Source organism: Sminthopsis crassicaudata, chromosome 5 (assembly GCF_048593235.1).
Source record: "Sminthopsis crassicaudata isolate SCR6 chromosome 5, ASM4859323v1, whole genome shotgun sequence".
In the NCBI taxonomy this organism is placed as follows: Eukaryota; Metazoa; Chordata; class Mammalia; order Dasyuromorphia; family Dasyuridae; genus Sminthopsis; species Sminthopsis crassicaudata.
This window is the reverse complement of record NC_133621.1, coordinates 294,551,923-294,575,836: the sequence shown is the minus strand read 5'-3', so window position 1 is coordinate 294,575,836 and position 23,914 is coordinate 294,551,923. Positions and strand designations below refer to the sequence as shown.

Sequence of the window (23,914 nt, the reverse complement as noted above, 5' to 3'; positions counted from 1 at the left end):
CCCTTCCACACAGCAGCCAATCAATAAATGCTTGTAAACTTCAAAGTCAGCATTTTTTCCTCCAGGCCATTCAGATGGTGTCAGACATAGGCATTTGAATGAATAAATGACCTAATGAACAAATGAATGATTAAAAGAAAAGGCATTTATTAAGTGCCTACTACACTATTACTCATATGTGCCAAATATTAAGCTAAACTCCGAAGATACAACTTCCAAAGATCCTCCCCTCCCAATTACATTTTAAAGTGAATTTTAATTTTTCTTTTATTTTAAATCTTCTATATTATCAAAGAATTTTTCAAGAGAGATTTTTTTAAAAGATTTGGCAAAAATAAGCAACACATTAAAAAAGTCTGATGTTAGATATAATATTTCATAATCTATGGGTCCCTGATATTTGCAGAGAAATAGTGGGTCAGGGAAAGAGGTAGGAGGGGCCTATCTAGATTTCTTCTTTGAAGACAATCTTTGTCATTAATTACTTTGTGGTCCTTTTAAATTATGTTTAGTCATTGTGTATGCTGTTTTCCTGGTTCTGCTTATTTTGTTCTGATAAATTTATATCAGCTTTCCTATGATTCTCAATTCTTCCTATTCATCATTTCTTACATCTCAGAAATATTCCTTCCCATTCATGAATACAGCTAGATTAGCCATTCTGCAATCAATGAACATTTACTCTGTGCTTTGCTACTGTTAAGTTACTGCTATAAATTTCAACGTATATGAGACCTTGCTTTTTTGCCATTGATCCCCTTGGAATTTATTTCTAATATACAATGGAATCTCTGGGTCAAAAGATATGGAGATTTTATTCACTTTCTTCATATAATTCCAAACTGCTTTTCCCAAACTTCAAAAGGAAATTATATTTACGAGGGAGACAATGAATAACAAGGAATGCTGGTCAGGGAAGAATATCCTGGTCTGGGGAATTACGAGCATAATGAAGGGAATTATTGGACAGTCACATGACATATGTTTTCCAGAAGCAGTAACAATCCACTGATGACTGAGCCTTGAGCAAGAAGTAGAAAGGGGGTAGGGAGAAGCTGACATGTGTGGCCACAGAGTTGATGGCAAGATGGCCAGGCAAGCCTATGAAACATGGTATGATCTGACCCCAACTACATATGGTAGGCTGCATCAATTTCCATTCACTCCATCCCCAGACCGCTCAGCCCCAGGGCAAGAGTTAGAAAGCTGAATGGCTCAGCTTCCCCAGGAACTGGCAGGCTTGTAATGGAGTCACCTTGGGGATTTGGACATTTGCTGGGAAGTTACTATTGCTCAAAAGATTTCCTGGCTTCCATTTGGGAACCAGTGACAGAGTCGGGTTACAAGTCAAGCAAGGCCATTGGTGTCATTCCTTTAGAGGCGTATTTTTGATTTTGGAGGGTAATTTTTGTTTTTGTTTTACTAGAAGTACAAGTACCCACAGTGGTCCTCCCATCTCATTCACCCGCTTGCCTCTCAGGGACTTCCAGCTCTATCTAAAGATTAACTTCTCCCATTCAAAGAAGAGAGACTTGCTCCCTTCAAGAATTTGTTTTAATTGTGATACAAGCTTGGAACAAAATGCCCAAATTTCCTTCCCCAAACTTCAAGATTCTGTTTATTTCATCAATGTGGGTGGTCTCTCTGCTGACCCACATCAAAAAAGTTCTCTACAACTTTGAGGATTGCAATGATTGGATAATTCATCACCCTGGGGCCAACCCAATAATGAGCCTGGCCACTCTTGGTCAGACCAATCCTAAGAAGACATAAAACCTTTCACCACTATATAAAGAGAGCTAGACCTGTAGTTGAGGAGTTTGGGGTTTGAACCCCCAATTCAATCACTTATTATTTGTATAAGTCACTTAATTTCTGGATCTGTTTCCTCATTTGTAAATTAAGGATTCATTTTGAAGTTCCCACACGTGAAACTTTTTTATTATTCAATTAGGTAAATAAATCATCGCTACAAGCCTTCCTTGTTTCCTTTAAATCTTCCCCAGAATGCAGTTTGCCATTCTGTAATAGAAATTATCTTGAGGCTCTACATGCAGTCAGTTGAACAAACATTTATTAAGCATGTGTCACATGTGTCAAGTAGGGTAGCTAGGTAATGCAGTGGTTAAAGCACTGAACTAAGAATCTTCCTGAATTCTAATCTGACCTCAGATATTTGATGATCCTGGGCGAATCACTTCCTCCAGTTTCCTTTGGTTTCCTTATCTGTAAATGAACTGGGGGAAAAAATGGCAAACCATTGTAATATCTCTGCCAAGAAAACCCTAAATGAGTTGGGCACAAATGAGCAACGATAACCTTAACCAATTTAACACAAAATATTTTGATTTCTTTTATCTACCACCTTAATTGCAAAGGCTAAGGAGTTGGGCTAGAGAAGTCAGGTAGAGCTGTGACCTTTTTGCTTTTTCCTCACCTAGGAGTGATGGATATTGGAATGGTAACAGCTGAACTCGTGTTGTCAAGGGCTCACAGCTGCTCATGGTGATAGACTGTTACCATTCCCTTCCTCACATATACTAACTCCACTCCCACCACCATCATCACTCCTTCCCATCATCCACTACTATCTACCATCACCATGAGAAGCAGGAGGGTTAATGAGAGGAATCGGTTGAGCAGGTATGTTGGGAAACTGATCCAAGAATTTGTGATAAAATATAAAATGGAATTTGAGTCTGCAGAGTTGAGTAAATCTAGTATTTGCTTTGAATAACTTGTGGAAGCAGAGGGAGTAAGTAATGAATGGCACAATTGTGTGAAAGAGAGTATTAGGTTTGGAGAAAAGTGATTAGTCGTAAGAGACTAAGAGATACTAAGCTTTAGGGGCTAGATGTCTGAATCTAGGCAATGTGAAGATGCATTTCAAGACTTCAGAGGAGAAGTCCTCCTGTGGGTTCTGTTTTTGGAGGGACTGAATGAATCTTGAGCTGGAATTTCTTCAGGAGAGTGTGTTTTGGAGAAAGAGTTGATAGGGTTCTGGCTTCTACTACTGATCTCCATGAAATGATAGAAGCATTCAGAGAGCCATGAAGTTAAGATTTAGAACAAGAGCTCTTAAGAGTTTGAGTTTGTTTGTATGATGTCTCTGGGAAAGTCTATGGGCCTTCTTAGAATAATGGTCTTAAATGAATTGGATTACAAAGCAATTATATATTATAGAATATATAATAATATACAATTATTCATATATTGGAAAACATATATTATATATTTATGTATAAATATATAATATTTATATTACATGACAAATATTATATATCTATAAATATTTGTTTATATATAAATATATAATTATTCATATATTGGATTGCAATCTAGGGGAGGGGGGGTAGAAGAAAGGGAAGAAGAAAAATTTGGAACGTAAGGTTTGAAAACAAAAAGCTATTATTTAAAAAAAAACAAAAATAAATATAGTTATAAATTTTTTAAATTAAAGTTCACAGACAGGTTAAGATTTTCTGCTAGGGCTTAGATTCTGATACCCAATGAGTTTCCAAATGGGAAAAAGTGTTGGGGGAGGAGAACAGCAGTATAAACAGACCCCAAGGGTGAGAGAGTATTTGTGAATGGGTCTTCATCATCAAAAGCCATAGATTGGTATGTCAATGAGTCCTTTATCATTCCTTGACTCTTTGGACACCCAATGGAGAAGAGGAAGAGTATTATAAAAGCTGATATTCGTATCTGTTTTATTTAGCACTGTAAGAAAGACTTCCTAGGTTTATAGACCTGGAACTAGAAGAGCTCATTGAAAATTAGTCAAATAAATAAATATTAAATAAAATAAATGTTAGATCAGAGTTAGAAGTCTCTCCACTGGTGCAGCTGATAATTGATCTACTTCATATTTGAGATAGTTTTTTGTCTATATCCTTCCATAAAGCCTATGAAAGAGTTTCCTCTACTCTCCTTGATCTGCTGTGGCTACCATACCATGATACCATATTTGATATTTGCATGGCTACCATGCAAAGAAATATGGAATACAGTCCCTGCCTCCAGGAGCACACATTCTAATAGTAGGCTGGCCCATCTGTTATCCCTCGCTTATAGTTATATATAAACTTCACCTGTATGCCTCCTGATCTGGTTAAATGTAGAAGAGATGTGGGGATCTAGTTTCTCCGTTTGGTCAGGAAGATACCCAAGTTCAAATCCTCCTTGAGACTCTGGCTGTATGGCCCTGTACATGTCACAATGGGGATTAATAATTACACCTACTATACAGGTTAAGGGGCAACTAGTGCCCAGAACACCAGGTCTAGAGTCAGGATGACTCATCTTCATGAGTTCAAATCCAGCCTCAGACACTTACTAGCTGTGTGACCCTGAGCAAGTCACTTAACCCTGTCTGCCTCAGTTTCCTCATCTGTAAAATAAGCTGGAGAAGGAAATGGTGACCCACTCCAGTGCCTTTGCTATTTCATATGAAGTTTTCTTGGCAAAGAGTTAGACACAACTGGCTAACAGCAACAACACAGGACTGTTATGAGGAACCAAATAAGCTAACATTTGAAATGCTTTGTAAATAAGGAGATGCTATTTACATTTTATTCTTAGCGGGTGATGCAAGGAAATCAAAACACGGAAACCACTTCAGGCAAAAATCATTTCATCTCTTGCCACTCTTTAATCTCACTAGGCCTCATCTGTAAAATGAAGGTATTACACAAGATCTCAAAGGTTTCTTCCAGCTATAAATATAAGAATAATATAATAGTAGCATTTATATGGTACTTTAAATATTGCCTTATTTTATTCTCACAACAATCCTGGGAAGTAGGTATTTATTATTATTTTTTGTTTGTTTTTTGCTGAATCAATTGGGGTTAAGTGACTTACTCAGGGTCACACAGCTAGGAAATGTTAAGTGTCTGAGCCCAGGTTTGAACTCAGGTCCTCTTGACTTCGGGGTATCCACTGTACCACCTAGCTGCCTCCGGTATTCATTATTAACTCCATTTTACAAATGAAAACAGATGCAGAAGTTGAGTGACTTGCCTAGGATCACCCAGCTAGTAAGTCTCTTAGGTGGAATATGAACTCAAGTCTTCCTTTCTCCAGGCCCAGATTTCTACCTGCATTGCCACCTGGCTTCCTATTATTCTTGCCAATCAGAGACATGGATCTTGGCTCATTAAATGGAGAACAATATCCGAAGGAAAAGTAAGTCTTTAGAAAGCTTGGCCTGAGACCTACTTAAATCAGATCATCCCAAGAGCATTTGACAGTGGAATGAGGAAGTACTGAGCTATCATATGACCTGCCCCTCATTCCATTTCTTTGCTTTCTAGAGGCTGGGCACAAGTCATAACGCCTCAGCACCCACCTTAGCCTTGGGGAGGCTTTTGAATAAACAGGCAGAATCTACCAATTCTCCACGTCATCTGCTAGGAGCCCTGTCTCCACAGAACCTGGGGACCCAGGAGTGGAGACAAGTGGGCAAGGAGAGCTCCTAGCAAAAGCCCCCTAAATAGCACCCAATTTTTCTCTCTCCTTCCATCCTCCTCCAAAACAGTAAGCAGTCTGATACAGATTACACATGTGCAGTTCTTCTAAATGTATTTCCATATTTGTCATTCTGGGCAAGAAAAATCAAATGAAAGGGGGAAGAAACATGAGAAAGAAAAAACAAAAAAGGTGAAAATGCTTTATTTTAGACCACATTCAGTTCTCTCTCCTGATGTGGATGGCACTTTCCATCACAATTCTATTGGAATTGTCTTTGATCATCTCATTGTTGAAAAGATCCCAGTCCGTCATGGTTGATTATTGTATAATCTTGCTGTTACTGTGTATAATGTTCTCTTGGTTCTGCTCATTTCACTCAGTATCAGTTCAGTAGATCTTTCCAGATTTTTCTGAAATCATCCTGTTCCTCGTTTATTATAGAACAATATTCCATTACATTCATATACTATAATTTATTCAGTCATTTCCCAACTGATGGCTCAGTTTCCAGTTCCTTGACACTACAAAAAGGGCTGCCACAAACATTTTTGCACATGTGAGTCCTTTTCCCTTTTTTACAAGGTTTTTGGGAAACAGGCCCAGTAGAGACACTGCTGGGTCAAAGGGTGTGCAGTTTGATAGCCCTTTGGGCATAGTTCCAGATTGCTCTCCAGAATGGTTGGATCAGTTCACAACTCCACTAACAAAGTATTGGTATCCCAGTTTTCCCGCATCCCCTTCAACATTCATCATTATCTTTTCCTGTCATCTTAATCTGAGAAGATATGTAGTAGTACTTCAGAGTTATCTTAACTTGCATTTCTCTAATCAATTTCATATGACTAGAAAATGGTTTTAATTTCTTCATCGGAAAATTGTTATTTGATAGTAAATTCTTAATCATTATCTATAAATGAGTTGATAACTAGACCTACCCTTTGGCCAAATGCCAGTTCTGGAGATGACCTCATATTCTCTAGAGAAGAGTTACGTGATTATTCCCCATTTGGGATTCTTCTCATCACCAAGATTTTCTTCTGACTGGTTCCCTGCCTGACTGTTTGGTTTGCATTAGTGCAACTGCATTTGGGATCCGTATGAATGGTTGTCTTGCCCATCCCCTCATCCCAAGATTCAAGGAAGAGCATATCTGCATTCTAATGTCAGGGAACATCTGGGTAATCTTGAAGCCTCAGCATTTGTTCAACACATGTGCTGGCCCAGGGCCCCCCGGTCTGTCTCCCTAGAGACTTCCTAGCAGCCATTTCTCATTACCACCCTCCATGCTGCCCCTTTAGAAGGGGGGGACAGACAGACTGACTGACTGTGTGTAGGGGGGGTGTCACTAGCTCTAGGAAGTCAGTCCCAGAATACTTGCAGCCAATTTATTGGAGCCACAATCTCCTCCCATCAGTTACCCCCAGACTCCCACATGTAGCAGTCGAAACGGGCAATGTGGATCTACTTTATTGACTTCCTCTCAGCCTTCAGAGAAAGGGTATGAATTTTCAGGTTTTCTCTCCAGCTCTTTTTTAGACACAGAAATCCTCTGCTTGCTCCTGCTCTGGCTGAAAACTGAGCTAGCTAGGAATAAGAAAAGCACGGAGAAGAATTATGTTGGAAAAAACAGTCAATCCCAGTGATATGGCTGATACTGACAGAATTCCCAAAACCTTTCCCCTTCTCTAAGGGAAAATTATACATTCTATTTTATACATACATATTTTATACATATATATTGTAGTCTTCTGAGAACAGTTATCTTCCCTCTCTTAAATTTTGGGGGTTTACTCCTCTTGCAATTGTACCTGCAATATATATAGTTATGATGTATAATTATCTATCTATCTATCTCTCTATATATATATAATATAGTTATGATGTATAATTAAAATAACCAAAGGAGAAGATAATTCTACACCTCCATGACTTCATTATCAGCCCTCCCTCACTTAAATCCAATTCTCTTGTATTATCACGGTTCTCTTTGAGAATGAAGGACAAACAACAATAATAAATTAGGAGACACTGAGTGTCCTGTATTCTACATAACACTGAACATGGTAGTTGTGTGGCTTACTTTGGCTCATGTTTTTAAAAAAATTTAGGGAAAAATTTATGTACAAAAATGTTTGTGGCAGCCCTTTTTGTAGTGGCAAGAAAACTGGAAATTGAGTGGATGCCCGTCATGACACATGGTAGGATATCAAAGTAATATCTTTTATTGTTTTCTTTTTTACATTTTTAAAAGCAAAAGAAAACCCAGTGATAGAATTATAGGACCTTAAACTGGAGAGCTTGTTGGGAAACATCTATAGTAGTCCATTGCCCTCATTTCAAAAATGAAGAAACTGAGATCCAGAGAAGAGAAGGTGTTTGACTTAGAGAAGAAAGGATTTGGGATGGAGGAGAGTCATAACAGCTGCCTCAAGGAACCAAGAAAAAAAATCATAAGATCATGGACTTAGAACTGAAAGGGACTCCCAAGATCACTTAGTCCAACCAGCTCTTTTTATAGACGAGGAAGCTGAGGCTTATGGGAGTTGTGTAATTTGTCCAGAATCACACAGATAAGAAATCAGATCTCAAATCGAGATCCACTGATGTAAAATCCAAGTCTCTTTCTAGAATTCTAAATATAAAATGGCTTTGTGGTGGTTTGGCGGATTCAGTGCCAAGCCTGGAGTCATCTTCCTGAATTCAAATCCAGCCTCAGACACTTGCCAGCTAGGTGACCCTGGGCATGTCACTTCATTCTGCTTCAGTTTCCCCATCTGTAAAATGAGCTAGAGAAGGAAATGGCATCCCTTGCTGGCTGAGTGATCCCAGTTATGTCACTTCACCCTGTGTGCCTCAGTTTCCCCACTTGTAAAATGAGCTGGAGAAGGAAATGGTGGCACTTATTGGCTGAATGAGCTTAAGTATGTCACTTTACCCTGTTTGCCTCAGTTTCCCTATTTGTAAAATGCTAGAGAAGGAAATGGCAGCACTTACTGGCTGAATGATCCCAGATATATCACTTTACCCTGTTTGCCTCAGTTTCCCTATTTGTAAAATGCTAGAGAAGGAAATGACAGCACTTACTGGCTGAATGATCCCAGATATATCACTTTACCTTGTTTGCCTCAGTTTCCCCATCTGTAAAACAAACTGGAGAAGGAACTGCATCTCTGCCAAGAAAATCCCAAATGAGGTCATGAAGAATCACATACGACCAAACAGCAAATAAAAGGCAATAGACCCTTCCTCTCCACAAAAACAAACTCTCCCGGGTGCCTTGAACCACAGAAAAATCCTACCGGGCAACACCCTGGATCACAGGGGTTTTCAAGGGAAGCCAAAGTGGCCCGCCCTCCCACTCCCTGCTCTGAGATCATCCAGTTGACAGTGCAATCCTAAGTGGGAAGGGAAGGCTTGACAGGTCCATAATGCTAATGGAATACGTTTGAAAGATGTTAAACAAATAGTGTCCTGGCAAGGCGGGCCAGGAGGGAGAAGAGCGGTGAGAGAGCCAGGTTGTGACGTGGAGGCCCCCACCTTGGGGATCTGGGCATTCAGGGGAGGGGCTGGAAAGAATCTGAGGAGACCCCGTGGGCATTGATGACTCAGCCCCTGGAAGGCCCGAGATAAAGCCTTAGCAACATTGGTCTCATCAGCAGATGACTTTGCTGAGCCTTAAATGTTTATTGAGAGTATTGAGGCAAGCTTATTCATCTTTTCCCCTATAAATATGCTATCTTCCAGCACTAGGGCCCCATAGTAAGGTCTCCATAGCAACTTGGGCTCTGAAATCAGGAGGCTGAGCTTTCCCGGGCAGAGTCCAAATGAGAGGCATTGTGATGCTGTGGAAAAACACCTGGCTTTGGGATCGGGTCTAGACTTGAGTCTTTACCCTGATGTGTGTAAAATCTGGGGGACTCTGGCATGTTACAAAAGAAGGCACGTTCTCTAGCTTGAAGGAAATCCTAGCTCTGACCTGGGGCTTTGCATGCTTTTTGTATCTTAGACACACTCTGGGAAAGCCGATCAACCCTTCTCATGCTTTATTGCCTACATTCATCATTTAAGGGAATGCGAAATTTCGCTTAGAAGGTATGGAAAATACAGATGGAATTTTTTCCCTGTATATGTTCACAGGTCTCTTAAACTCTTCCTGTGGACCCCAGGTTAAGGACCCCAACTTGGAGCTAGAAGTGACCTAAATTTAGACACCTCAGAGGTCATCTAGAGCAATTCTACAGGAGGGGAAACTGAGGCTTCTGGAAATCATAGATGCTCAGATGTCATCTAGCATATTAAACTTTTTCTATAGATGACTCCTTTTCACCAGAGAAATTTTTACAAAAATCCAGACACATAAGGATATAAAATGGGTATACAAATCAAATATTTACTGGTAATAAATCATAATTTCATGATCTCCACATTGTTACCCACATGTGGGGTTATAATCCATACTTGAGCAATTCTATAGGAGGAGAAACTGAGGCTTCTGGAAATCATAGCTGCTCAGATGCCATCTAGCATCTTAAACTTTTTCTATCTATGACTCCTTTTCACCAGAGAAATTTTTACAGAAATCCAAGTTACACAGGAATATAAAATAGATATCTAACATGGTAATAAATCATCATTTCACAATCCTCACATTCAGTTACCCAAATGTGGGGTTATAATCCATGGTTTAAGAAGCTTTGATCTAGCCCAACTTCTTCCTCATTTTATGGGCTGGGGAAGTAAAGTTTCCTAATAAATACCACTGGATAGACCCAAAGGATCAAAAGGAAATGTCAGGATTTGCAGCAGGAAGAAATCTCAAAGATCATTTAGTCCAACCCGCTCATATTATAGATAAGAAAACTGAGGGTCAAGGAGTGACTCATGTGTCCTAAGTAAGGAAAATACGGAATCCGATGGGATAGGAAATCAGAAGACCCGAGTTCAATGAATAAGATCTCGTATGTTTGTTCACCCAAGTATGAGAACACTTAGGCTCTCTAAACCTTAGTTTTCTCATCTGTAATAAGATTGGACTAGACTCCAAGATCCAATCTATGCTCCTACTTAACACTACTCATAGCTTCTACTTCTATAACTCTACTATGCATGTAAGCACTTTCCATACAACATCTCCATGCTATAGTGACCACAACTCTTATTTCCATATCCTTTTAATAGAGGAGGAAGGAGTACAGTTCCTTGTCCAAGGTCACATAGCTGATAAGGGTCAAAGCTAGAATTCAATCTATTCTTCTCAGTATAACACCCTGTCTTGTCACAAGCCTGGGCTAAACATCATGAAAGATAGAACTAAGGAGGATGTTACTGTGCCCAAAGGGCTGGACCTAGACCCATCTTCTTGAGTTCAAATCTGGCTTCCGACACTAGCAGTGTGACATTGGGCAAGTCACTTAACTCTACTTGCCTTAGTTTCCTCATCTGTAAAATGAGCCGGAGAAAAAAATGGCAAATTACATCAGTATCTTTGCCAAGAAAAAGCCAAATGGGGTCGTGAAGAGTCGGGTATAACTGAATAACAAAAGGAGTATGGGGTGTGTGGAGTAATGGGAAAAGTAAAAAGTAGAGCTTGGGGATACTGCTAAGAATCTGAGAGGAGTTTGAGTGAAATTCAAGAAAGAATTTATATAATAGAGGCTTGAGTACCTGGGCCATTCCTAGATGGCGTTCCCTATGGAATTCAGGAAGGGCCCGGAGTTAGCCCCCCTCAGTACTTTCCTATGGCTGAAACCAAGTTAAAATGCACATCAAAGACTATGAGAAAAAAAGTCAAAAAGGCAGTAAGAGTTGGGTATCAAGTTTCTTTTCGTTTTTGTTTTTGTTTATGTTTTATGGAGGGTCAAGAGAAAGGATGGAGGGCATGGGTTATTTTTGTACAAGAGTCTGGAGTTTTTCCTTCACTTATTTTTAAATTTTCATTTAAGATTCAAAGTTTAATTTTATAATCTAATTTAATGTCAAATGGTATTTATTGTTTTGGTATCACTTGCATATTCAAATCACCCTTCTGCTACCATTTTTCTCTTGTATGAATTTGTATGGTTTTGGGTTTTGTGGTTGTTGTTTTTGTTAATAAGACAAAAAGTCAGCCCAACAAAACCAACATATTGACTAAGTCTGACAGTACATACATTAATAGTATTGCACACCCATAGTCTCCAACCTATGCAAACTACATGTATTTTTTTTTAAAAGAGGAAATTATTTATTTATTTATTTTTATAAAGCTTTTTTATTTTCAAAACAAATGCACGAATAATTTGACAACATTGACCCTTGTATAGCCTTGTGTTTCAGTTTTTTTCCTCCTTCCCCCCCAGATGACTAGCAATTCAATATATGTTATACATGTTAAAATATTACATGTATTTTTTTCATCCTTCTCCAGTACCCACCAGTAAGCTATTTATAGCACAAATGAGAGGAGATTTTTAAAGTTCAGAAAAGACACAATTTCTGTTCTCCTTAAGCTTTTGGATGGAGGGGAGAGTGGAAATTGGCACTAAGATCCAAATCCCAACTTAGATGAGGAGCTGGGAGTTTTTCTTGGAGATGCATTCATGGAAAGGGGGAATCTCCTTGGTGGAGATGATCTGTCAGCTTTAAATCTCTTTAGAAATGGGAGCCCCACCAAAGATTTCTTTGGTCACCTCTTCTTGGCAGGAGGTGAGTCCTACTGCTCAAAGGCCACTTGTTGGCCCTCAGGGCACCCCCGTTTCCACATCTGTAGAATGAGAGCATCCTATTAGACAGCAACTAGGGTCCTCTGGGATCTAGCTCTACATCCTATGTTTCAGGTCTGCACCCATGTCTCCCCATCTCCTGGTCCCAGCCTCCCAGAGTAGCTACAAACCCCAGATTCTCCTGACTTTGTTTCTCTGTGGGAGGGCCCTCTGCCTCCAGGTATGGCCTTTTAGTTTTAATTGTATCCATCCCTCTCCTAAGTACCTCCAGCTGCTCTGAACCACGCCTCCCAAGGCTTCCTGACTCATAGTGGGAAGGGGGGGACCTCTGCCCCCTTTCCCTCCCTCCCACCATGGCCGAAGGGGCAGTATAAGCCCTAGACTATGGGACCTTGATTCAGATTCTGGCATTTATAGGTAGAAAGCCTGTTTCCTCATGTATAAAATGTAGATGCTGATTTATGTAATCTTGGGAAAGTCGTATTACCTTCATGGTCCAATTTGTGTAATCTCAATAGTCCTCAGTTTCTCCTTCTGTAAAATTAAAGGGTTGAACCAAGTGGATCTTTCCAGGTTCTCTTGGTTTCACCTGTTAACTTTTCATTCTTCAACCAGAAAGGGATAATCAGGCTGAGACTAAGCAGCCAGATTGAACCCAGTCTGATTCCCATAAGGAAATGCCCTTCTCACCCAAAGCCAATGAATCATGTTCCCTTCAGCTTCAAATCTAAGGCAGATGGGTAAACGGGCTAGTAAAAGGCATCCTAAAAGAAGCTTAAACTCCCACTGCTCACCAGTGTCAGCAAAGCTGCAGAAGGCATTTCGGATTAGATTAGGAGATTATGCTGGGTGTCCTCTAGGGTCTCTTATAAACTAAGATTCTGTATTTCTACATGACACAAAGTAAAAACTGGACTTTGAGGAGAAAGAAGGGATTCTGAAAGTGAGGAGGTTCAGAACTCAGGAAACTGTGCCCCAAAGGGTTTCAGTTCAGGTGGCTTTTAATTGTTTAAGGGTCCTCAGAAGAACATCTAATCCATCTATGTCCATCTATACTTCAGATATGTACGCTTATCTCTCCCAGATCTCCTTTTTCAGATGAGAAAACTGACCCAGAGAGGTCACAGAAAATGATAAAACTGAGAATCAAGCCCAGATTCCCTGGAACTCTAGAGGAAGGTTCCTCCCTTTTCTTCAAATAAGTTCTGTTTAGATCTTCTATTCTTTTTTTTTGACTGAAGCAATTGGGGTTAAGTGACTTGCCCAGGGTCACACAGCTAGGAAGTGTTAAATGTCTGAGACCAGATTTGAACTCGGGTCCTCCTGAATTCAGGGCTGGTGCTCTATCCACTGCACCACCTAGCTGCCCCCTAGATTTTCTATTCTTGTTGACTCCTTTTCTTATACATCCAAAGCATGTATTTCCCATACATTTTTATTAGAATATAAGTTTCTGGAGGGCAGGGGCCAATTTGATGGTAGTTGATGAATCCTCTCAGTCATGTCTGATGCTCTGTGATCCCATCTGGGATTTTCTTGGCAACTTTTGCATTCTCAGAGCTTAGTAGGTGCCTAATAAATGCTTAAATGATTACTATTATATTTAATTGTAAATTGCATATTGTTCCATATCATTCCCTTCTTTGTTTTGGGATTTTGGTCTTTTCTACTCCCATTCAGGTCTATACCATAAGGGTCTGTGGTTTTATTCTTTTTTTTTAAAGCAATTGGGGTTAAATGACTTACCTGGGGTCACACAGTTTGTGTTAAGTGTCAAAGACCATATTTGAATTCAGAGTCTCAGAACCATGCTCTATCTACTGCCCCATCTAGATAGTTTTATTCTTGAATAGGAGTAGGGGAGGTAGATTAGTTTTGGAGAATTGATTATCAATTTTTCATTGTGAGGATGTATACCTCGGAAACTGACAAATATTACCAATCGGGTCTCGATTTCTTGTTTTGTTTGGTTAGCTAGACTTGAGAAAGTGATGGAGAAAGTGTTAGCAATGAAGATTAAATTTAAAAGGATCAAGTGAGTTTTCAGGTAGCCTGATTGTCCCCCCCCCCTCCATTAGATGTCCTGAGTTTATTCCAGAACTGAGACCTATTACCTTTGTGATCTTTCGCAGCATTTTTATGTTTCTTCTTATTATTATTATTAAAGCTTTCTATTTTCAAAAGATATGCATGGATAATTTTTCAACATCAGTCCTTGCATAGCTTTGTGTTCCAAATTTTCCCCTCCTTCCCCTCACTCTCTTCCCTAGATGGCAAGTAATTCAATATATGTAAACATATTTGTACAATTATCTTGCTGTGTAAGAAAAATCAAATCAAAAAGGAAAGAAAACAAAATGCAAAAGAACAACAAAAAGAGTGAGAATGTTATGTTGTGATCCACATTCAGTTCTCACAGTCCTCTCTCTGGGTATAGATGGCTGTCATTATCACAAGATCATTGGGACTAGCATCAATCCTCTCATTGTTGAAAAGAGCCACTTTCATCAGAATTGATTGTTGTATAATCTGCTTGCTGTGTATAATGGTATCCTGGTTCTGCTTATTTCACTCAGCATCAGTTCATGTGAGTCTCTCCAGGCCTTTCTGAAATCATCCTGCTGGTCGTTTCTTACAGAACAATGATATTCTATAACATTCATAAACCATAACTTATTCAGCCAGTCTCCAACTGATGGGTATCCACTCACTTTCCAGTTTCTGGCCACCACAAAGAGGGCTGCCACAAACATTCTTGCACATTCAGGTCTCTTTCCCTCCTTTAAAATCTCTTTGGGATATAAAACCAGTAGAAACACTGCTAGGTCAAAGGGTATGCATAGTTTGATAGCCCTTTGGGCAGAGTTCCAGAATGGCTGAATCAGTTCACAACTCCACCAACATCATCATCATCATCATCAGTGTCCCAGTTTCCCACATCCCCTCCAACATTTATCATTATCTTTTCCTATCATCTTAACCAGTCTGAGAGTTGTGTAGAAGTATCTGAATTGTCTTAATTTGCTTTTCTCTGATCAATAATGATTTAGGGCACCTATTCCTATGACCAGAAATGGTTTTAATTCATCTGAAAATTGTCTGTTCATATCCTTTGATCATTTATCAATTGGAGAATGGCTTGAGTTCTTGTAAATTTGAGTCAACCCTTTAATATATTTTAGAAATGAGGTCGCCTGGTTGTTAAAGTTTCCCAGATTCCTAGTTAGAATCCTATCTACTGACTCTGTCAGTCCACAAATATTTATTATCTTCTTATCATCTGTGTCAGGTATTATGGTAAGGGCTAGATTCCTTCTATTTTATTCTGGTGGATTTTCTTGATTGTTGGTCCAATCTGTTTCAGTTGTTTGATGGGGAGCGGTTACTTAGAGGGTCTCACACAAAAAAAAAAAAAAACTATCAATGTTCCTGAAAAAAGATTTTTATTTGGCACATTGAAACTCACTTGAGAGAGATCTTTTTAATTTCATACACCGATTAGAGTTCCTAACTAGTATTGAAAACACCTCAGATGGCACCTTCTCAAACTCTTTAATTTTAAAGAGAAAGAAAATGAAAACTCTGAAGGATAAATGACTTGTCCAGTTACACAACATTAGTCAGTGTCTGAATCTGGATCTGAACTCGGGACTTTCAGAGTCTAGATCTACTTCCTGGAGCCTTCCTGGAGGTAAAATGATCTGCCCGGGATCACAGTGTCAATCCATTGATCTTTACAAGTTGACTATTTCTGAATTCTGAGGCACTACAGAGATAAGAGAAAAGGGGAAGAGAGAAAGTTTGCTTGCCAGTACTTTGTCTCCCCCTTTTCAGGCCCCACAAATGCTCAGTCTTGCCGGGTGGGACTGTTCTCAATTTATACACCTCTTTTCCCCTACCTACGAAATGTAACCAACCATTATCCGCTCATCTGGGTGCCCATTTCAAGTTAGAATATAGCAAAGGTTTTTTGGTTGTTTTTTTTTTTATCTGCGAAAGAAAATATCTGAAGAGTCTTCTCAGCATCATGTTCCTTGGAAGGCTTGTGCACCTCTCATTACTGACGGGAGGCAGTTCATAACTATGAGCTCTTTGTGTGCTGGAGTTTGCTCCCTGTGGATGCCTTTATCTTGAAACTTGAGGGGATCAGAGCACCTCCTTATCTTGGTCAGAAAGATTGGTGAGGGGCCTGGAGAATAAGCAGCAGGATCTATCAAGTCCCCGGTAGTCTCCTCCTGCCACGTGAATATGATCGCTGATATTAAGTCTTTGGCGTGGAGAAAGGCACACTAGGGTGCCTCCAGGAATTGGGGTTCATTTCCCAACTCTCATGGATTTCTGCCATGTGTGGCCCTGGGGAAGACACAGTAAAGCTCAGTTTCCTTATCTATAAAGTGAAGAGTTGGACTAGGTGTCCTCCAAAGTCCCTGTAAGTTCTAGAGTCTTTACCCCATATACATCCTGAGATCATCAGCTCTCCCTTAGAAAGCTCCTCAGTTCATGCTAATCCCGCCTAAAACTTGATCCAATGGCTCTCTTTTGCCTCAAGGACAAAATAGAGTTGTAATTCTCGGCAGTTTAGTTGGAGAAAGGACCCTAGTGTCTGGTCCCTTCTCCTGCCAGGTGACCTTCAGAAGCTTCCTAAGACGATTGAAATGGATTCTGTTTCCTGGCATGGCGCTGGTACAGTCCAGGTTTCAGAGATCAGCACAAGGGCTCTGTAGACTTTCAGTGTGACCATCACTCTAATTCCTCTCTTCTCCCCCACTTTCCTTTGGAGCTTCCCAAACCCTGAGCTGACTTTAGCAGTGCACGTGTCAATCTCATTATCAGTGTGGGCATCTCTGGAAAGTAGGCTGCCAAGGAAAGGGAACTTCTCCACAGAACTCCCTTAACTGTAATGAGTGTTTCCACGCATGGATGCTGTGGTGCTGGCCGATGGAGGATCTGCGTTTTCTTGGTGATCATTGTTAGGTCAAAATTAGCAGAGAATTGATCCATACTTGGCTGCCTCTCCACTCGGGAGACTGCATCGAGTGCACAGTCATCTGCAAACAAAAGCCATGTATCCACAAGGATCTCTTCTGTGCTAGCACCCTAAGGGATAGGTTTATTTGTGGGATTCCTCCAATCTTGTCCCACTTGGGCTACTAAGACAAAAATGACCTTAAGGATTAGCAAAATCCTTCCCTTTTTTATGGGCATATTATAGGGCACCACCTCGGGAAGACCTGGCTTTGACCCATACTTATTAGCTCTGTGTCTCTGGGCAGATCCCCCTCATCTTCTCTCTCTGAGACTCGGTCTCCTTCTCTGTGCAATGGGGGAAATAATACCTTCTTGCAGGTCTCTTGCAAAGCCCAGATGTCCCCCCCTCCTCCTTCTTTCTTTCGTCCTCCCTTCCTCCTCCTTTCTTTCGTCCCCCCTTCCTCCTCCTTCCTTTCGTCCCCCCTTCCTCCTCCTTCCTTTCGTCCCCCCTTCCTCCTCCTTCCTTTCGTCCCCCCTTCCTCCTCCTTCCTTTCGTCCCCCCTTCCTCCTCCTTCCTTTCGTCCCCCCTTCCTCCTCCTTCCTTTCGTCCCCCCTTCCTCCTCCTTCCTTTCGTCCCCCCTTCCTCCTCCTTCCTTTCGTCCCCCCTTCCTCCTCCTTCCTTTCGTCCCCCCTTCCTCCTCCTTCCTTTCGTCCCCCCTTCCTCCTCCTTTCTTTCGTCCCCCCTTCCTCCTCCTTTCTTTCGTCCCCCCTTCCTCCTCCTTTCTTTCGTCCCCCCTTCCTCCTCCTTTCTTTCGTCCCCCCTTCCTCCTCCTTTCTTTCGTCCCCCCTTCCTCCTCCTTTCTTTCGTCCCCCCTTCCTCCTCCTTTCTTTCGTCCCCCCTTCCTCCTCCTTTCTTTCGTCCCCCCTTCCTCCTCCTTTCTTTCGTCCCCCCTTCCTCCTCCTTTCTTTCGTCCCCCCTTCCTCCTCCTTTCTTTCGTCCCCCCTTCCTCCTCCTTTCTTTCGTCCCCCCTTCCTCCTCCTTTCTTTCGTCCCCCCTTCCTCCTCCTTTCTTTCGTCCCCCCTTCCTCCTCCTTTCTTTCGTCCCCCCTTCCTCCTCCTTCCTTTCGTCCCCCCTTTCTTCTTTTCCCACCTCTCCTCTTATTCTTCTCCCCCTCTTCATTCTTTTACCTCCCTCTATCCCCTTTTTTTTCTTCTACCCTTCTTTTCCTCCTGTCCTCTCCTTCTGTTCTTCTCTTTCCCCTTTTCTTCCCTCTTCCTCTTCTTTCTTCCTCTTCCTCCTCCTGCTTCCCCCTCTCCATCTTCTTCTCCATCCTTTTGTCTCCCTCTCTCTTGATCTTTTACTTCATCTCAATACTCATTTACAAACATCTACATGTCTATAGAGATCTCTCTGGGTGTGTGTATGTGTGTCTATTTCATCAATCATCACTTCCCAAACTTTCTAGGATCCTCCTTCATTTGAAGCCAGGCAATCCAATCCCTTATTTTACAAATGAAGAAACCAAGGCACAAAGCTGAAGTGACCTTGCCAAAGGTCAAAAAGATAGTAAGTGGAGGAGCTGAGAAATAAGACCAGATCCTCTGACTGTCAGTCTGGATGCCCTTCCATTTCCCCACAGGCCAGCAGCCAGGTTGAGGAGCTGGGGGGCTTAATTTTCCTTCCAGGGACCTCAGTTGGCTGCTGTGTCCTCATCTGCATTAGGAGCAGACGGGCCTGTTTATAATGGAGGAATTTAATCTGAGAAGGTGTTGGAAGACCAATTGTGTCCCTAGTCCTGGAAAGGGAGGAGGCCGTGGGGCCCAGTCCCCATCCAAATAAGTCCAGTGCTTATGTTAAGAAAACATTGGCTATGCTGAGGAGGCAGCAGAGGGTATCTGGAGGTTCTGTTAAGGCTGGGCTATTCAGAACTGAGGAATAAGGTTTGGGGCCAAGGGCCCCCCCAAACTTTCCTCCATTTGGAGGAGGGAGCATCTATTTTTAACCAGTGCAGGAGTTCTTCGTGGTTCAGGAAAAGCAGGGCCCAATTCTTGGCCTCCCACTGTGTTTGACATCTCATTGAGACTGGCTCTAAGAGACTTCAGATGGTGCAAGAATACACGGCATTTCTGCTGCTTAAAATAGAGGTGCTTTGGAGCCCTTGAGCAAGGAGACCAGAGGGTTTGGCCCAGTTCTGCTGGCAAGTGGGGTAACCTCTTGCTCTGTCTCGCCATCTCCTCAGACCGGCCTCTCTGAACCAAGTGCCCTCATTTCTCGTGCCAAAAACCAACCCTCCTTGGAGTGCCCCATTTTTATAGCCGATGCCCTCATCCTCATCCCTCAGGCTCAGAACCTCAATTAACCATTCTCCTTGGGCTTTTGCTCATATCTCTGAACTATCGCAACAAAAGCACGCCAATTCATTGGAGAGTACCAAAGGACCTAGATTGGAATCCCAACTCTGACCCTTTGTAACCATGTTATTCTTTCACTTCCCTAATCCTCCGTCTGAGGTTGGACTAGATGGGCTTGGAGGTCTCTTCCAGGCTAAACCTATGATCCTATGATTTAACCACTGGGTCTCAGTTTCCTCATCTGTAAATTGAAGAAGTTGACCCAAACAGCTTTTCAGGTCTCTTCCAACTCTGTAGCTGTGATCCTCTACTAGCCTCTTAATTCCCACCTTCATCCTCCCTCCCCTAATCTATCCTCTCACCACTCTCAGAACCCCAGAATGATAGTCCCTAACCTGGTCATGTGACTTTTGTTTTAATCTTCAGTAGCTGGATCTTACCTCTTGAATAAAGTGTGTGTGTTTGCCTCTGGAGTTCAGTATTTTCTGATCTTTCCAACCTACTCTTATGTTAATCCCTTCCATGACCTCAGAATGCCAATCAAATTGGAATAATATCTCCCCCCGCAAAAAAAAAAATCATGTTATTTGTTTTCTGTTTTCTATCTCCATGCTTTTATTCACATTGTTCCCTCTGCCTGGAATGTCCTTTCTAACTCTTTGCCTATTGACTTCCTACCAAGCAGGATATAGTACAGAGAATGGACTCTGGAGTCAGGAGGCATGAGTTCAAATCTTTCCTCTGATACTTATATATCCCCTCTCTGAGCCTCAGTTTACTCATCTGTAAAGGGAAACATTAGACTCAATGGCCCCTTGGTCCCTTTCAGTCCATGGCCTTGGTCCTTATGATCCTACACCCTGAGTAGGGCATCTAGAATTCCATAAACTGAAAAATGAAACTTAAACTCTACATAAACTAGCTGCCTTTGCCTATCCCTCCTCCTTTTTCCTTGCTTTCTTCCTCCCTTCTTCCTTCTTCTCCCTCTCTCTCCCAATCTCCCTTGCCTCCACTTTCCTCCCTTTCTCCTTCTCCCCTTCTTTTCCTCTCCCTTCCTCTTGCCCCTTTTTTTCCCAGTGAGCTTCACCAGGCACATATCCTTATTAGGCAAAGTCAAATAAGCAGGACACCAAGTGCAGAGAGTCACAGAAAATGGGGACTGCCTGTAGATAACCCTTATAAGAATCCACTCATTTCACACTTATCCCAACACTGCCTTGTACTGTGTGTGTGTGTGTGTCTCTGTATGTCATTTTTTCATGTTGACATCATCTCCCCACCTGTATAAATTCTCCTGGGCAGGGTTGGCATTTTCTTTTTTTCTCTGCCGACCATTGTTAGCATAATCCTTGTACATAAGTGGGTACTTGGTAAAAACTAGCTGATAAGGGTCAGATGGATGATATCAAGAGTCTCAACTGGTTTTAAATCCTATGATCAGACTGTAGCCTTGTAGTTCTGCATTCCCAAAAAGGGGAAGATGCTAAATTCTTCAAATTATAAGCCGATGAATTTAACTTGATTCCTGGGTTCAAAGTTACCACTTCTCCCACCTCCAGAGAATAAATTAAAAGTATAAAATGTGAGCTTTCCACAACAAAAGAGGTGATCACTGAGAACCAGCAAGGGTTCATTAGGAATCATTAGAATATAGATTTAGTGTTGAATGAGACCCTATAGTTCATCTCATTCAACCCTTCCTACCATTTTTTTTTAAAACAATGAGTCATGCCAGACTAGCCCCATTTTCATGTGGGACAGTGGAAGGGGCAATGGTTTTAGAATTAAATCCATGCTTTCCCTTTTGTTTTAGCTGGAAAGTCATGTATCCAAGTCATGTATCCTCAGTCTTCGGGTTCCACAATTATCAAAAAGCAGAGATATTTATTTGACAGCTGTTGAAATTATTTCCATGTTTAGACCAATGATCCTGATTTTCTTGGGGGTGGGGAGGTAACAAGAGGGGAAAGGGAGAAGACAAGGGGTTTAAGAATCAACTAATTCTAATCAACATGTTTACTCCTTGTTTTAAACCTGGCAGGTTATGCATCTTCAGTCCTCAGGTTCCACTATTATCAAAAAGCAGAGATTTTTATTAGATGGCCATTGAGATTATTTCCATGGTTAGACCAATGATCCTGAGATCATTTTTTTTTTTGAGAGAAGGGAGAAGACAAGGTTATTGGTTTATTAGAAAAGGAATTCCATAGATGAAGTATATTAGAATTTTGCAAGAAATTTAATAAAGTCTCATATAATAACCTTGCTGACAAGATGGAAAGACTTGTGCTGGTTGATAGTACAGCTAGATAGATTTAGAACTGATTGAATGATTAGCTTAATTATTGAATTAAGGACAACCTGGAGGGACGAAGTCATGAAGTGACACAGGAATCTTATTTTGTTCGATATTTTTTTATCCATCACTCAGATAAAATTAATGTAAAACTCATCTGATTTGTGTATGACACAAAACTAATATACAGGAAGATGCAAAAAGAGTCCAAAAGACTAAATCATACATCGGAACTAAGGAGATAAAATCCAGTAGTTGGTGGTTGTTCTTTGTTCTCAAGAGAATCAAAATGGCATCACTGCATAGGGTCAAAGTAAAATTCAATAGGGATAAATGTAAAGGTATAGCTTTTAGGCTATTTAAAGTTAAAAAGAAATGATAGTCTAATCTAAACCCCTATTGTATTTGGGTTCCAAAATCCATATAAAAGGGCATTTAGGGAAAAGTGGCCAAAGGGTTCACATGAGAGAGGACCAGGAGTCCTAGTGGACCACACATGTTCAATATTAGTAAATTAGATCATAATGTGAGCAGCCAGGATAGAGAAGGATCAGGAAACCATGCCATATAAAAACCAATTCAAGGAATTGGAAATGTTCAGCTTGAGCAAGAGAAGACTTAGGGGAAATAGGATTACTGTGGTCAGGGGTTGTCCATATGGAAAACTCATTCATCTTCGCCCCAGAAGCAAGAACCAGAACCAAGGGGAAGAGAGGGCTCCAGGGAAATGTACTTGACTTAAATTAACCAAAAATTTAAATGTCATTTAAAGCATTAACAAGGGAATGGTTTGCCTTGGAAAGTATAGAAGTCATAATTAGAGGAGCATTTGTTGAAGATGCTGTTGGGAGGAAGGTAGTTGGAGCTAGATAAGTTCTGCGGTCCTTTCCGGCTCTGGCCAGATTCTGTGTCTAATTTCCATCATAACTTAACAAGTTTTCCACACCCATCCCCAATGTGGGAGGTTAGAGACCACCTAGAGACTTAAGTCAATAGAATTCCTAAAGCAGTCTGCCAGTAATAGGCCTTCCATACCTGATGTTTATGTGCTGATGTAAAGTTTGTATTACACAAATTATCTTATTTGAATAACCCTGTACAAGTGCTTAGTTAGAATGATCCCCTTTTAATAGAAGAGGGTCATCGAGCTAATAAGTGGAAGAGGAAGGATTTTAACAGTTTCTCCTGTTGGCAAGGGCAATGTTCTATACACTCCTAACGTTGCCTTTCCAGTCTCAGAATCCTAGAGAGAATCTTCTTTGTATATATGCCTTTTTGTAGCCCATTGTACCACTCATTGTACATTGCACATTGTAGCTCATTGATCACCACTATACAGAAGGGACTTTCGGGAAGTCCCATACCTTCGTGATAAAGATGGAGGAGGCTGTGGATCTCTCAGCTGATCTGGTCCATTTGCTGCCACACTCAGAAGTCAATGAATAATCTACTGGTGCTGGTGATTCTAACTTCTCGTCTTCCTTGGGAGCTATTGCAGAGTGATGATGTCTCTGAACTTGGTTTAGAGGGAAGCAATTCATGAAATAATCTAAGAAAGGCTGCACCTCTAGCGGATGGCCCATCCTGACCTTGGGTGACAGTAAGGGCCATGAGGTGTTTCACTTTAGGTCATCGCCACAAGCTAGGATCCAGGGACTCTGGAAGAACATGGATGCTTATTGGATGTCCCATTGATCGTTGCTCTGGAGGTGATTCTAGATCATGCATTTAGAGGTGGCCCTAGAAAGTCTGTGCAATGATTGGCCAAGTCACCAGAAGCTACCCTAATTAGACCTGGTCTGGACTAGTATTGTTGAGGAAAGAAAAAAAAAATTCAACATACAAAAACTGGTTCTCCATAAATGGTAGATGAGTACCTCTGAGGAAGAAACAATGCCCTCGCCTACACAGGGGTGACAGATCTCAAGCTGAAAGAGACTTTAGTGGCCAAATCTCTCATTGTGTTCTCAGCCTCAGTTTCCTTCTTTGTACAATCTACTGAAATTCATAAGATAGTTCTTGTCAGAGACAGGATAGCTTAATTGATAAATTGTGTCTGGATGTATGAAGAATAAAGCATCAATGGTTGATTTTTAGGAATATCCTTTGGACCCAACCTAGA

General features: G+C 41.1%; 1 long non-coding RNA gene across 1 annotated transcript in view; it reads left to right on the top strand.

Annotated features, from left to right (window-relative positions):
- The first annotated feature begins 2,576 nt into the window (after nucleotides 1-2,576).
- LOC141544872 (uncharacterized) overlaps nucleotides 2,577-23,914 on the top strand; it is a 69,328-nt gene continuing 47,990 nt past the window's right edge. The window contains exon 1 of the long non-coding RNA XR_012482828.1: nucleotides 2,577-2,643. This is a non-coding gene — a long non-coding RNA (uncharacterized LOC141544872). The remainder of the gene's footprint in view (nucleotides 2,644-23,914) is intronic.